General features: G+C 41.5%; 1 long non-coding RNA gene across 2 annotated transcripts in view; it reads left to right on the top strand.

Annotated features, from left to right (window-relative positions):
* Positions 1 to 4,484: 4,484 nt before the first annotated feature.
* The window catches only part of LOC122823417, a 119,895-nt gene continuing 108,110 nt past the window's right edge, over positions 4,485 to 16,269 (top strand). For both annotated transcript variants that reach the window (XR_006369337.1, XR_006369336.1), the window contains exon 1: positions 4,485 to 4,690. This is a non-coding gene — a long non-coding RNA (uncharacterized LOC122823417). The remainder of the gene's footprint in view (positions 4,691 to 16,269) is intronic.

Here is a 16,269-nt window from a genome sequence, read left to right as displayed (position 1 = left end):
GTGTGTGTGGAAGCTCTGATTTGATTACTTGAACGACGGTGTGCTTAATGCAAACTTGGCTCTTCGTTGACTTTTCTTTTGGCCTGGGTTGGGGTAGATGCTAATTGGTTTGTGGCAGAAAACGGGATTAGAGCTGGGGGCAAGGAAGTACCACCCTTTACGTTTGGGTGCAGATCCTCTAGTCCAAGGGGAAAAAGTCTGTCTTGATGATGGATGCCTCACATTGTTCTTGCAATATGAGGCATTGCAAAGACAATGTGAGTTTGGTGGGTTTGGCCCGAGGTAAAGTCTGATGTGGTCATGGAGCAGGCTATGGAAAGTGACACCATGACGCCTCCATAATCTATCCCTCACAAACGGTGCTGATTGATATCAGGTTGGAGGACATGGGCAGAGAGCAAGTTAGGAAGGATTAAACCTTTTTGAGTCAACACCAGAAAGCAGAGTCACACAGAGTGACGAAGTGTCTGGAATGGCAGATTGAGAAATTTAGTTTGATCTTTACTTGGATTCCATTAATGCCTCAGTGCCTGATCAATTCTGTATGTGCAAAAGACTGAAACACATTTGCAGAATAAGTTCTGATGTAGTGAACTTTCCCAGTCCAAACTTCCAGCTTGAAGTGGCTGGCGAGAAGCACTCTTGTTTGGGATGGGATTGATGAAACACTCCCATCGACTGGTCGGTCTGTACCTTACAAGAGGCACAAAACTCAAGACTAAACCTCTAGCTCGGGACAGCGAGGTTTCTCTCCACTTTTCTGAGTTGTGTGCTTTATGCTAGTTTGTAACCTCTACTTCCTGTTTGTTATAGCCATGCATAGCGCCAACGTCTGACAAGGTCATGCTTTGCGTAGCCTCATTGAGTCGCTCCAAACCAATAGATGGAAATATGGTTAATCCACATTTTCTTTCATTTTTGCAACATTTTAAAAGTCTGCTCAAAAATTTGCTTGACAATTGGATGGAAACATATCTGTGGTTGAAGTTGGTATCCTCTGCTACTGGATCTCTGCAGATCATTCACAGTACGCTCCGTCTGACGAACCGTGCTGCCTCAGCACACTGATTGACTTACCAGTCACAAGAATTAACTACCATACATTGTAAAGTCCACCCAGAACTGACTGTTTTCAATTATGCAGTACAGTCTTGCGGATTTCGTTCAGGGCAGTGGCAGAAGCCAGAAGAACTGTATGAACCGTGTATTTTCCTTCCTTTTTAATGACTGTCAGAAATTATCAAGGAATCATCTGACTTCTGTATCAGCATGAAATTGATCACCAAAGACGTTTCTGATCACTGCCTTTATTATAATCAAAGCAAAGGTAGATTACATCTCTTTCCCAAACGAGATTTATGAACAAATTAGAGATCAAGACACTAAAACCGTCCTGATTTTTCACAAGTATCCTATTTGTTTGTTTTTTTAAAAGAATATCATTTATTTTTACTAGAAAATGTATAGTTTTAAAATAACTTTTACCCCTTTCTTGAAGAACTATTGGTAAAAATTAAATTTTTCAAAGTAAAGAAAAAAAAAGAGGAAAAAAGTAAAAACTGCAGATTTTATGGTTCTGTGGTGATCAGGCAACACTTACCCTCTCTCCATTAGCCCAGCCTGGCAAAACATGATTACTCTTTTAAAAAGAGGCTGGAGCTGAAGTACAAACCTTACCAGAAGTTATATAACAAGTCTACTTTTTTTTCATCCGCATGCAGTGTCATTTACTGTAATATGCTGGCAGGATTTTGACTTTCTCTCTCACTCTCTCTCTCTCACTCTCTCTCTCTGTCTCTCTCTCTCTTTCTGCTGAAGTTCCTCTTCCAAAACCCCTTTGTAACTTAACGTTGCCCCACAAACATGAATCACTATAAGGATTTGCTTCTGTGCTGCCATTAAAAATTCACCTCATGTGGTGCTCCACTATGAGCCAATTAAACATGTTTACAGTTTGGTTTGGGAACGGCGGTGGGGCGGGAGCGCGGGACGGTGCCACATGGAAGGCTCCGTGTTTTCCCAAAGGGCCAGTCGAATCATGTATGTTTAGTTTTTGTTCCGTCACCGGGCGTCATCCAGCCAGGTGAGAACGATGCCGCTTGGATCGGCTCGACGATTCACGTCGACTCGATGCACGCATGTTTGAGAGGACCGTGCTGAGACGCCAGCAGGAAACAAAAGACTTCATGATTTTAAGAGCGCTGGGAAACAAAAAGTTGAAATGCGATATCCGGCGGTCACAGAGCCTCTGTCATAAGAAAAGGAGCGCAAAGGAAACCGCAGTCTGGACGGACGTGGTTACCTGTCGAGTTTATGTGACTCTGGAAAAAAAAGTGAAAAGGAGTTTAGAAAGAATGAAGAGGTAGCCTTCCATTATAGTAAAACTCTTCAAAAGACCCTGTATAAGTGGTGGGACTCAGTAAAAAAGTTTAAAACTGTATAATGACAAAATAAGCATGATTTTCAACTGTACTGAATAAAAGTATTGAATAAACAGACGCATGAATTCATTTAATCATTCATATTTAGCTTGGTCCAAATACAAAGTTAGCAAGCAAAATGTTTAGCTAACAACCTAAATATTTTGTTAGCATGCCAAATATTTAGGTCTGAGCTAAATATTTAGTTTGGATAACATTTACATGTAGTTTGAATATATATATATATTCCCCTCCCGGGGGTCTTTTTCTGGGCTCCAGTGTCTCTTATACGACAGTAGTCTGTCAGGAAATCTCAGCAAATCTCAGCCGGTTCGGGAATCGAACCCGCGACGGCCTCGTCGAGGACTCAAGGCGTCCAAATGTGGGTCGCGCTATCCCCTACGCTATTTTGGAAAATAAAAAAACCAAAATATTTAATCAGGAGCTTCATTTTAGTAAGCTAAATATTTAGCTCATTACTGAACCTTTAGCTGATAACAAAAATAAGTGGTTTGAAAAATAAATATTTGCAAGCTAAATCATTTGTTGGGGACTATGACATTTATGAATGCACTAATCACTGGTGAATATATAACTTTGAAAATTGAGCACTCTTTTCTTGTTGTCCTCTGACAGGCTGATTATATAAAATTCCCTTCTCACCCACCGCGGGTGGTGATTCTTCTTCCTCTTAGCTCGGGTCCTCTACCAGAGGCCTGGGAGCTTGAGGGTTCTGCGCAGTATCTTGGCTGTGCCTAGGACTGCACATTTCTGGACTGAGATGTCTGATGTTGTTCCTGGGATCTGTTGTAGCCACTGTTCCAGTTTGGGGGTGACTGCCCCGAGGGTCCCGATGACCACAGGCACCACTGTGGTCTTCACCTTCCAGGCCCTCTCCAGTTCCTCCCTTAGGCCCTGGTATTTCTCTAGTTTCTCATGCTCCTTTTTCCTGATGTTGCAGTCGCTTGGTATTGCCACATCCACCACAACGGCTTTCCTCTGTTGTTTATCCACCACGACTATGTCTGGTTGGTTCGCCCTCACCATTTTGTCTGTCTGGATCTGGAAGTCCCACAGGATCTTAGCTTGGTCATTCTCCACTACCTTCGGGGGTGTTTCCCACTTTGATCTTGGGGGTTCCAGTCCATATTCTGCACAGATGTTTCTGTACACTATGCCTGCCACTTGGTTGTGTCGTTCCATGTATTCTTTCCCTGCCAGTACCTTGCACCCTGCTGTTATGTGTTGGACTGTCTCAGGGCCTCCTTGCACAACCTACACCTTGGGTCTTGTCTGGTGCGGTAGATCTGGGCCTCAATTGCTCTGGTGTTTAGGGCCTGTTCCTGAGCGGCCATGATGAGGGCCTCTGTGCTGTCCTTCAGTCCAGCTTTTTCCAGCCATTGGTAGGATTTTCTGATGTCAGCCACTTCGGTTATTTGCCGGTGGTACATCCCATGCAGGGGTTTGTCCTCCCATGATGGTTCCTCCGGCACCTCAGCTTCTGTTCCCCATTGTTTGAGACATTCACTGAGCACATTGTCTGTTGAGGCTTTGTCCCTGATGTATCTATGGATCTTGGATGTCTCGTCTTGGATAGTGGTTCTCACACTCACTAGTCCTCTGCCTCCTTCTTTGCGGTTCGTGTAGAGTCTCAGGGTGCTGGATTTGGGGTGGAACCCTCCATGCATTGTTAGTAGTTTCCGGGTCTTAACATCTGTGGCCTGTATCTCCTCCTTTGGCCAGCTAATTATTCCTGCAGGGTATCTGATTACTGGTAGGGCATAGCTGTTTATTGCACGGATCTTGTTCTTGCCATTGAGCTGGCTTCTCAGGACTTGTCTTATTCGTTGAAGGTATTTGGTTGTGGCTCTTTTTATATATATATATATATATATATACATACATATACATTACACCTAACTTTACAAACAGGCATCCCACACGGCCCATTTACTTTAGGATGGGTTGTATCAGGATTGGTCAGCATTTTTCACTACGTTTTGAGTTTCAATTAGCCGCGCATGCTAGCCCTAAGGAACGTAGCGGTACACATGAGGACGTGTGGAGAGGCCCGTGGCCAGGCTGGCGGATTCCCGTGGATATTTTCGGCGTCCCAGTCGCACCGTTCTTCCCTCTGAACTTTTTCAAACTTCATCAAAGGGGAACAAGCGGCGGGAGGAGGAGACAGGAACACAAGAAAAGAAAAATGATAAAAGAGTAGAAAGAGGGAGTCTTCCTAATGACATCCCCATGAGGGATCAGCTACAGAGGTGAGGGCAGAGTAAACAATTTTGTTTATCGTGCTTTTGTTGTCGATGTTCTTTCACTTGCTAGCTTCTTTTGTTTCAAGCTTTTCTTTCGTGTGTGTGCGCGCGCTGAGGAAAAGTAATTAATGCAGATTCCTCCTCACTATCCCCTTTTGTGTGTGGGCGTGTGTGTGTGTGTGTGTGTTTTTGGGCAGGGTCCCCCCTGGGTGATGAATCCACAGCAGAATTAATTAGAGCAGAGGGAAGTGGGGGAGGGTAGGTGCAAAAATATTAGGAGAAATAAAGAGGAAACAGTAGAAAGTATAGTGACAATGAAAGTAGAGAACAGTGTGGCAAAGTACTGCTTTGGGGTCCTTCCTTCATATCATTTCATCCTACAAGGCTGAAAGAATTTAAAAGTACAAAAAGTTCAAATTAGGTTTCACCTCCAGTCCAGTGGTACTGTGCTGAGCTGTACTGTGGAGGAAAGATGGAGTTCATGAAGGATAGGTGTTCTGGTTAATCCAAAGTGTTATATGAATGTACAGCCTGGATGATGTCTGAAAGATTGTAGGAGGAAAGACTAAGCGTAGGAAAGTAAAGGGAGATGAGAGAGGCCTTACATCAATCTGATTGGTTTCTTTACTCTCCTGCATCATCCCAATTGGCGTCCAAATGCACTTCCTCTAACATAAAGACACAAGTATTTTGATTTCCAATTTTTCACAAAATTACCCCTCATCTAAACTCAATCAAGAACTTTTCCCATTTTGATCCACATTGGATGCCAACTCATTTGACCGTGTTTGCCTCGATTGAGGCCTGGCGCCTCTGGGCCAGTTGGATAATTGCATTAGGAGAAACTGCAAAGTGCTTATTCATTCTCAGGTACGCTCTCCATCCTGTTTCTTTTCCTGCCTCCCCCCCTCGTGCCGCTCTGCCACAGTCTCGCCTCTGTTTCCTCCTGGTCTCCTTTTTACGGCTTAAATTGTGCTGGTTTCATTTTGACAAATTTACGGGGCAGCTTTTGCAAAAACAAAAACAAGGGATTTCAGATTTATAAAACATTCACTATGTCCTAACATAAAACAGATAATCTCTGAAAAAAAAAAATCGATCTTCTCTGCCTCCTCCTGGCATTCTGCAGAATTACCCACCTCAGTCAGAAACGACCAATCAGAGCCAGCACCAAGCAATTAGCCACGCCCTCAGGAAGTGTTAGTTTAGTGCAACCTGCATTTGACTTTGAATCCTGTTTTACTTGACATTATTTGATGCAGGCAGTGTTGTGAGATTTATTTGTCTCAAGCGTAATTTGGCTGTTGAGAGCCTTGCTGTTAAATATTATTTTACTGATTGCAGGCATTTCAGTTGTCTTTTTGTATTGTGTCGGCATGTAATTTACATGTTCTGTGTCTAAATTAAGTGAATTTATTAGCAGATCATTTTTCCCATTTTGCCAGATAGCATAGTATCATTTATACCTAAAGCAAAAAAATAAAAAATTAACAGCCAATCCAGGTGATTGGTAGAGATCGGCCCTCATTGGTGATCGGAATCGGCAGCAGAAAACCTGATCGGAGCATCCCTACTGGTAAAAGATCCCTCAAATATAATAATAATTAAAAAAAAACCCTAACCCTTTAGGTAAAGATGCACTTGTATCCTGCGGATATATTCACTGTGTCGTGTGTGTCCAGATGCACGCTCAAATTGCTTGTGAATTTTTCATTTTAGTTTTCTTGTTTTCACACGGAGCAGTGATCGCCCAGAAAGCAACTCAAGACCACAAGATGAAGTGCCTCAGAGCTGCGGACTAGGGAAGCCCGACTTTGTGCCGCTCCGCTCTCTACAACCCTGAACCTTCAAGAATGTGCAGTTTAATGGAAGTACAGCATGTCAGCTGTTCCCCATACACTGTCTGGCAGAGTCCGACGGAGTGATCTGCCTCGTTAGTTTATATTAGATGAGGGAGAAGTTTTCTAGGGGAATTAAACAGCGGCTGACGGTGGGAATATGGGTCCAGGAGTAAGGTTCACTTCAGGTTTTTTTTTTTTTTTTTTTTTTTTTTTAAGAGGAATCATTTGGAAAGCATTTAAAAAGATGCTGCCTGTCTATTTTCTGTTTGATCTGCTTTAGTAAAAAAAAAATTTAAAAAAATGGCCTGTCGCTTTCCAAAACTCTAAAATCTCCAGTTCCTCACCTCTTAACTTTTGAAATTCCGTGTAAACACCTTGCTAATCAGTGGCTGAGTGTTTACACGGCCCGTGCGTGTGCGCGCCCCCCGCTTGGATAGCGTTGGTGTAAAGCGATAAGGCTCGGTGAATGATTCCCTGCAGTAAACAGAGGGAAGCATGAGACGGAGCGCTGCTCGGGCCGGCCGCCACAGGAATCTGGATAATCCATTTAGCTCCCTTTATTAACTTTATTATGGAGGAAACAGGCAGCAGGCAGAGACGGGAGTCGGGGGGCAGGAGGGGGATGGAAGGGATGGCGATGGAGGCCTGGAAGCGAGCAGGAATAGCATAACAGCTGGAGATGTGGGCGGAGAGGCAGGGAGTGTGCGGGAGCTGATTTGGGCCTGAAGAATAAATCACTGAGGTGATAACAAATGAGGGATCAGAGGTCGGATGAAACAGACGAGAAAAAGGGGAAATATCCACAAACTGCGTCTGACATTAGAGATGTTCTGAAATAAAGGCGTAGATGCATGTTGTGCAAGTGTTTGGGTTTCATGTTAACTAATTGTAATTTATTTCAGTTGGATTTTCTGTGATCGAGCCACAAAATTAGTACATAGTTGTGGATGGGAAGGAAAGAAAAAAACTATTTACAGGTGAAAATGCTGTAAATTGTGACAGCGCCTTTAATTTGATGTTAAATTCAAATGCCTTCAGATGTCACCTGTTTAGTAAATGAGCTCCAGATGTGGTCAATCTAACCTCCGTGTGATGACAGCTGTCCTGTGAGGGCCTCAGGTTTATTAGAGAACATAGATGGACAAACAGCATCATGAAGACCAGCAATGAAGTTATAAACATGTTTATGGCAGGGTTAGGTTATAAATGGTGGTAGGACAAAATAAACATTTTCAGGGAAAAAAAAAAGTTTCTAAATTATTGAATAGATTAACATATGCATTCAACAACAAAGATATTTATTGTTTTAAATCTGTTACTTAGGTTACCTGACCATCAAACAAAGTGCTATATTATACCCGTCCAGCTCTCAAGTGTTTCAGGAAACCCTGATTATTCATTTAATTTCTTTGAAAGAAAATAAGAAGTGAATTGTGGACTCTGACATTGGAGACGTCTGAGCTGCTGCATCATGAGTAGCTTTGAGATTTATTTCAGACTTAACCCTTGTTAGCACAACTTGACCACAACAGTAGTCTTTTCCAGCGTCTCATCAGATTGTTTAGTTTTTTTAATCAAATGTAGCCCCTGTGAGCCAGTAAAAGTCACTTTGTCATCCATTGTTGCCTCTTGCAGATGTTGCTTGTGCGTCAGATTGCGTGCATAAGAGAAACACAATGCAATGGTTCCGGCTCGAAACCTTTGTACGTAGATTTTTTTATTGTGTTTAAAAAAAATCATGCATTAGAATCTACATATTTAATCAAAACAAATGCATAGGTCATGCCCATAGTTGTAAAACATTGTTAGATGCTTTAAGCATCTCACACAACTCTTAAGGAGATTGACTCTTTTCCAAACCTCCCAAGATTCTCTTGAAAACGCAACTTTTAGTTCTGTACTCTGCAAATCTGTATCTGTTTATCAACGTTTGCGGTGACTAAATGTGGCAAAGGTTCTTCACCAGAGACAGGAAAGCAGATGCCAATCCTGAAAGAAAACCTGTTAGACGTTTCCAAAGACTTGAGGCGGGGATGAAGGTTCGCCTTCCAGAAGCACAAGAACGCCAAACAGCCAGAGCCGCAGTGGAATCATTTAGATCAAAACGTCTTCAACTGTGTCAGAACGGCGCTGTCAAAGCCTAGACCAAAATCCCAAAGGGAAATCTATAGCAGCTCTTGAAAATCGATCTTCACGGATGGCCTCCGTCGGCTCTGACTGAGCTAGAGATGTTTTGCAAAGAATGGGCCAAAATGTCAGTAGATCTGTTACGCTAGCAGAAACGTACCTCAAAAGACTGATTTTGAAATAACTCTGGAGGTATGAACACATTTAGAAAGCACTGTATTTAACATACCTCTCCCAACCCCTCTAAGGGACAAGGGTGTACAGAAAATGGATGGATGGATGGATGGATGGATGTATTTAACACACGCAACCCAAATGACATCATTGGATTAGCAAATATTTTACACGTTTGTATAAGTTGGAGCAGGTATACCGCAACTGCACAAGAAATACCCCTGAATAATTCAGAGAATAATGCAGTAACAGATGAGGAGGTTCTGGTCCAGCTGTTCTGATCATACAGCGGTTTTATAACATCAGAAAATCCAAAGCATTGGTGTTTAAACCCCATCTTTACTGCTCTAACTGCTGGACATGGAGTTGACTGGAACTACTTCTGACGGGTCATGGGATAAATCAGAGGGCTTCTCAGTCAGCTAATGGCTTAACCATGCTTCTGCCTCTGTTCTGCAGCGCTCCACCGGTACAGCTGAAGTACATGTGGTACCACGGTGCTGCCACTTGGGGACAGCATGAAGAATAGTTGCAACAAACTTTGGGCCGTATTCGTGTCTCTGTTTTAATCCTGTAAAGCATTTAGTGTTGTGTCCCTCGTGTCTTACTCTCAGTCATAATGAAGCATCGTCTTCAAATGTTCTCTTTGTGGAAAGTATTTGCTCCCCCTATAATATTTCTCCTCGTTTTGTTGTTTGTCACACTTTAAATTGGGTGTTTTATGCATTTTCCATGCACAGTGCCATTTTATAGCGCAATCAACTGAATGTTACCTTCAGCTGTTAGGAAAACGGTGTATCAAGAACAACTTGAAAGAGGTTTAGCTTTGCTTTACAACCGTAACTGACGCCATGAAGTTGGCCTCTGTCTCTTTAAGACATAAGACATTCCTGCCCTTTCCAACACCTCCCCCCTTTAGCACATCATGACAGAAATGCTTCTCCGTTGTGCAGTTTACAGGACTGTTGGACTGAAAAGTAGTTGGTTTGTCGGTCAGCAGACGTGCAGTTCCACCAGGTGTTTGCTAATTGCTGCTGCCGCTAGTCTAGAGGAGTTGTGTGGCGGAGTGGGCGCTCTGTGGTGTGGAGACCAGAGCTACAAGGAGGAGCTAAGCTGCAATAGGAGGTGCTTTGTGAGACCAAGCATTTAGGCGCCCCTGAGTGGTTACCATGGAAAATTAAGGATTTCTCAAACATGGATGAATGAGCCAAAGCAACACTCCTGGTTTGATGAGGGAAAATCATTATAACATAATATGAAGCTCCAAAAAGTCAATTTTGCTTAATGTTTCAGATCAAACTAAATTTAATATACAAACATATTTATTATGGGAAAAATGATCATTCAAACTGGAGTGGCTCTATGCAACAATATAATTGCCACCTACACCTAAAATGCGGTTGTGTCACCATTGGCAGCAACAATTGCAATGAGGCATGAACAGCCTGTTTTAGAAATTCTCATGAACTTAATTAAATTTATTTTAACTAGACCACACATAAACCTTCTTTTTTTTTCTTTGAGTCAGTCAGATTTATTGGTGGCCTTCAGATCATTGCCCTGTTGCATAAAACAAGAGTTTAAGACCACAAAATGATGGCCGATCATTATTTAACAGCTGTTTTTTGTATTTTCTGTCACTTCAGTTTTGTTTCTGGAGAAAGTTTAGGCACATCCATTGATTGATCTGTTCTGAACATCTATTCAGTGTTTGGATGTGTTCAGAGTCACCTGGTAAAATCGTAATGTGGAGCTGTGTATCATCTGCATAGTTATCTTATTAGTGGTTATAGATATTAGACTGAAAGGGTCCCAGGATTGAACCTTGGGGTACTCCACATGTGATGTATGTATACTGTGACCAGTTACCTATTGGAAAAAAAGAAATTCCTGTTCTTGAAGGTTGAAGATTTTATGTTCAATCTGTCAGAGATTCAAACTAGTTGAGTACTGGAGCAGAGAGTCCGACCCAACTCTCCAGTTGTTTTAGTAATATGTCATGGCCAACGGTGTCAAAAGCTGCACTGAGGTCCGATAGAACCAGCTCTGTGGTTCTTCCACAGTCTGTGTTTATGCGGATGTCATTGAACACTTTGACTAGGCCAGTCTCGGTACTATGGAGATCATCAAAGCAGTTGGTTATCTTTAGGAAGCTGTTTAACTGTTAAAACAGCTTCCTCAATAATTTTACTGATGAATGGAAGGTTGAAGATTTTATCTTCAATCTGTCAGCCCATTGATTTTTGTCTTATTTTTCTTCTGTATGTAGATTTTGGAAGGGGTCTAATGAGGGAAAAAATATAGCAGGATCCTTTGCCAAATATTTCTAAAGTTGCACCATAAAATCATAAAAACCATAAAAGTAGTTTTGATTGCAAAAAAAAAAAAAAAAAAAAAAATTACAAAAACTTGAAGAAATTGTGAACTACTTCTTAAATTACCGGTAACTCGAGACAAATGAAGCATTTATTTCTCTACTACTTATAGAGAGACTCAATGTACTATGATTTAAGAGCTTTTTTTTTTTTTTGTCGGAACTCTTTTCATCTTTTCTGGAAAATGCGGCTCAGTCAAAGTGAACACATCCAGCGTGGACGGACCTACGAGTGCTAACTGCTTCTCATTTCAGCCTTTCTTTTGGTTCTGAGATTTTCTTGTGATGACTTTTAAAACGCCCGGTGTCATGACACAGAGGACAAGCAGCAGGCTCCATTAGCATGTTACACTGTGAAGAACCACAGTAAACGCCAGACCGCACCTAACCACACCCTCTCTCACACACGCACACACACACACACGTCCAGTGGGACTCTTGATTCAGCCTCATTTAGCGTGGTGTGTAACCGTCTGTGTGTAACAAATGGCTTCTGTCCTGGAGTCACGGGACCAGTGAGACCAGCGGGCCTCGCTACACTGACCAGAGTCTCAGCATCACATCAAAACTCACGTCAACTTACATGTCAGGCAGCCAATCAGGAGCCGCTTTAACCCCACCGCCACACCTCCCCTCTCACTAAAAAACTGCTGCCACCACTCTCTCATTCTGTCCACAGCTACCGGCACCGGGAAATTATGACAAATGACCTGGTTTTTTTTGGGGGGTTTTTATTTAATGACTGTTTTTTCCTATTTCTCAGTTTGTTTTTTTGTGAGTAAGAAATAAAAAGTAAGAAATGAAGAATAAAAAAAAAAAACACAACTGCAAAGATGAAAACTTTCCATTTTTGGTTATGACTCAGCAGTGTGTTTTGGAGTGGCCTTTTATGAGGTGTGTGTGTATAAATGGGTTTAGTGTTGGTGTTGCCGTTTGATGTGAGCGTCGATGGGAAAACAGCACACGCCTAAGGAAGCAGGGTGAGCTTGATAAATGGAGGTAGAAGTCATTTGGGGTGTTAGCGTTGTTCTTTCTGCTGTCCGGCGTATCAAGTTCCTCTGAATATGAGCGAAAGCGGAAAACACCATCTCACCCGTTGTCACGTGACTCGTAGGAATCCTTCCTCTGGTGTCACAGCAACTGCGATACGGAGAAAATGTCAGAGCAAGTCTTGCTAGCGCAACTTTATGCACCTTTAACCAGCAATTGTTCAATTGGTATTACGCGGATATTTACATAAAAGGAGCAACCTGGTCCAGAATACATGTCAGTTTGAAGCGGATACAGCAAAGCAGAACTTGTGAAGCGTGTCCGTCCAGAGAAATGATCTGCTTCAAAGATAATGAGATGTGAAATCAGAGTTTGGCTGTTTAAATAGAGGCTGTTTCATTGGTTTTTGAAACACCTTTTTTTTTTTTTAAGCTAACCCAGCAGTTAGCTTTTCTACACCTTTCTCCCTGACATGACATGTCTGCTGTATTTCTTGGTCATGATGCGGTTTCTACCCTGATGTTCTCTAACCTCTTCGATTTTCCACAACTGCAAAATAAGATAATCACAAATCATTTAGGTGCATTTCCGTTTGGAGCATGGTGCTTGAACCTTTCTTAGATAATGGCTATAGTGTGCGCACAAAGGTACGGGGTGTAATGATGGGCAAAATTAAGACTATTGTGCACCCACTGGTGGCTATTTCCTTGTTGTGCTTCTGAAGCCAGTTACTGATCTGATTAGTAAGCCAGCACAGGTTACTAAGCAACCAGCACTGGTAAAAGAGGAAGACTCGCCTGGGCTAGCTTAGGGGAGGCTAATGACTAGCATTTGATCACCCACTGGAATGCCTATTATATTCCTCTGCTGCCCATGCATGCATGGATAGACTCATATTAACTAACGACTACCACAGATAGGCTAGCATTAGCATTGGAGAGGCTAACAATTAGGAACCTCAGCTTGTCATCTGTTTTATTAAAAACAAATGTTTTTCTCTGCGTAAATGGACCAAAAGGGAAAAAAGTTAGTTCTGCTCATGTTAAAGCACTTTACCAACATGGTGCTTAACAGAATCTATTATTAATTAATCTCTGAACACTTTATAAATCATTAATAAATGTTTATTATGCATTAATGAAGAGGGTGAAGGAGACTAAAATCAGAGTGAATTTGTAACCAGAATCAGAGGGCTGGTAGATTGGATCTTTCGATACAAACAGCAGCTTGCTGATTAAAAGGAGAATGTTTCGAATATAAGACCAGTTTGATCTCTGAGCTTAATCCTTTTTTTTTTACTCTACCTCTTCCAAATTGTAATTTTAGCATAGATAAATAGCAAAATTTCCATAAAGGACACACACACCCAAACAAACAAACAAACAAACAAACAAAAAAATCACATTAAACCTCAAAAATCTATTCAGGATTATTGTCAGTGGAGAAAAAGAAGGTTTATTTTACATAGTGTATTTAAATACTTGCTTTCAGCAGATAATACATCAGATATTTATGTACACGATGTAAAAAAATGTTGGTGTCAGCAAAGTTTTCATCACTTTTTTGTGTTTAGCTGCCTAAATATCAGTATAAAGAGTAGTTAAAAGAGAGAAACAAAAGGTTAATGTTGATTTTCTTAGAGAGTTGGCAAGACTATTTCTCTATCTGTTGGGAGTTTTCATTTTCCAGTCGTCCTCCTCTAGCATCCAAACCAGCAGTCAGGATCTCAGCCAGCAGAGACGGGACAATTAGAAGCTACATCAGGATTTGTTTGAATAAAAAAAAAAAAAAAAAACTTTGAAAGAAAAGTAAACCACATCATCCTATCTGAGTTTCCTCATGTAAACTCGTTCCTGCTTTATCCATCAGGCTTTTAATACCCAGATAAATTGGATACTAATCTACACACATATGTACACATAATCTACTCTTTAAGCTTGCCTTTATTACGCTTTTTTTTTTGTCTCGTCTCTCCTGTTCGCTACCCTCTCGCTCTCTCATATGGCTTTGGCCGACGTCAGATGCTCAGGATTAAGCTTGTCTCACTTTGTGCAATGAACTGTTGCTGCCCAGGATCAGGCACAGGTATCGGATTACTCTGTTCTGAAGTGCCTGCAGCTGGAAGGTAAAATAAATAATCCTTGTCCTGTTCTGCGCCCATTGCGTTTTTTTTTTGTGTTTTTTTTCTGTTATATGTTATGGTACAGTGCTCTTTAACTTTGTGTGTGTGTGTGTGTGTGTGTGTGTGTATGTTTTTTAATATATAGTTTTTCCATTGTCGGTAATATCGCCAAGCTAATACTAAGTGACTTCTTTTCCATACTACTTCAGCTGAGCCAAGCCGCAGTTTAGAGACGATACAGAATCACAGTATGTCTACAGCACACACTTAGATTCAGACCTTTTCCACTTGTCAAGTCCAATTTGCTACAAGCCATGCCAGGAAAGCAGCAAACAAACAAAATGATGAACGTGGTGGAAAGCTAACACTGACCGTGATCACTGTGAAATGTGGAGGTGGCAGCATCATGCTCTAGCGATACGTTCTATATAAAGTCAGAGCTGCTCAAACAAGATACAGGACAGTTTTGAGGGAAAATTTGTTAGATGATTTGAAAGATTGAAGGCTGGGCTGAAGGTTTGCCTTCGTGCCGTAGGACTGTAAACGTCCAGTGAAGAAACTGTGGCATGACTAGAAAATTTACGTACAGATTCTCTCCACAATGTGACTGAGAACAAGGAGAGGGGAAGTAGATGGTCTTTAGATGTGCTGAAGTCCAAACACAGCCAGCTGTAGTCTAACCCTCAGTAGCTGCTTTTCCGTATAAATGTTCCCAAAACTTTGTCGATGTTCCACTGATATTGTAAAAAACACAACCTCACAATTACAGTGTTTCCATTAAATAAGAAATTCCATTAAAATCACACGTGACTGTTTGTTCATGCAACATGTCATAAAATATTGTGCCTGCAACAGATTGCAAAAACGTCTATGTGTATACGGTGTTTTGGGGAAATTGCAGTGGGCGATTTTTTTTTTTACAGAATCAACACATTCAAGTGACAAACTCAACTTCTGATGAACTGTGTGAAGGCGGTAGGCCTGTTGTGGAGCCGAGTGCTGATTGTCCAAAGAGGCCAGTGGCTACAAATAACCATGTTTGTGCCGTTTACTAACTGGTGTGATGTAGAAATGTGTTTCCATTGCAGTTTTGTTAAATAAACCAATTTTGATGTGGCCAAAAAACCTCACTGCATCCTAGCCAATATGATAAAAACAAACAAACAAGAGATTTCTTAGAAATGGGCTTTTTTTCTATTAAGCAAATTTATTTTCGGAATTGCACAATTTTATAGTCAGCTACTTTCAAGCTCATGTCGGCCAAGACAGTTCCCCGGGACAGACTCAAAACTTTGACAAGACGCTACACATTCCTTCTGCCTCGGGAAATTTAATGGGACTTAAGAAACCGCAGCGTCCTAGCATCATTCACCAATGCACCTGCTGCATGTGTGTTATGTGGTTATTATTCCTATGTTACTTGTTTCACATTTTAATCTTAAATTCAGTGGATTATTACAAACATGAGGGTTAAAACTGGTCTAAATTCAGTTTCAGAGCACCTTAGCCATCCTGGTTGGAGCGCTTCACTCTATTTTATGTTTTGGAGTGGCAGTGCGTTGCTACTAAACCATCATCTCTATTACAAAATCTGAAATTACTGCTGTACTCGACTAATTTCCTCCTTTTTTCAGTCGTATTCTACTTGCAGTGGATTTGTTTCCAGAACGCCGCAGACTGTTACTCTCTTGTACATCTATATGCATATAATCAAAAGCTCAAGTGTTTTGGGACATGCTTGGAATCCATAGACTCTATAGACTCTTACCAGTTTGACAGGGTTGGTAGTACAAGGTTGGAGTTTGTTAAGAGACTCTTCTCTCTAAACGGAAAGTTGCATCTGATGAAGACTCAACACGTCTGCAACAATGAGACAACAGTGGAGCTGTTTGTTCTTATTGCGCCAGGTCATGCTTGGAGCGAAGCTAGCAAAGCATATCAACACAAACATAATGTA

The sequence above is a fragment of the Gambusia affinis genome, linkage group LG20 (assembly GCF_019740435.1).
Source record: "Gambusia affinis linkage group LG20, SWU_Gaff_1.0, whole genome shotgun sequence".
Taxonomy (NCBI): Eukaryota; Metazoa; Chordata; class Actinopteri; order Cyprinodontiformes; family Poeciliidae; genus Gambusia; species Gambusia affinis.
This window is presented reverse-complemented; position numbering and strand designations above follow the sequence as displayed.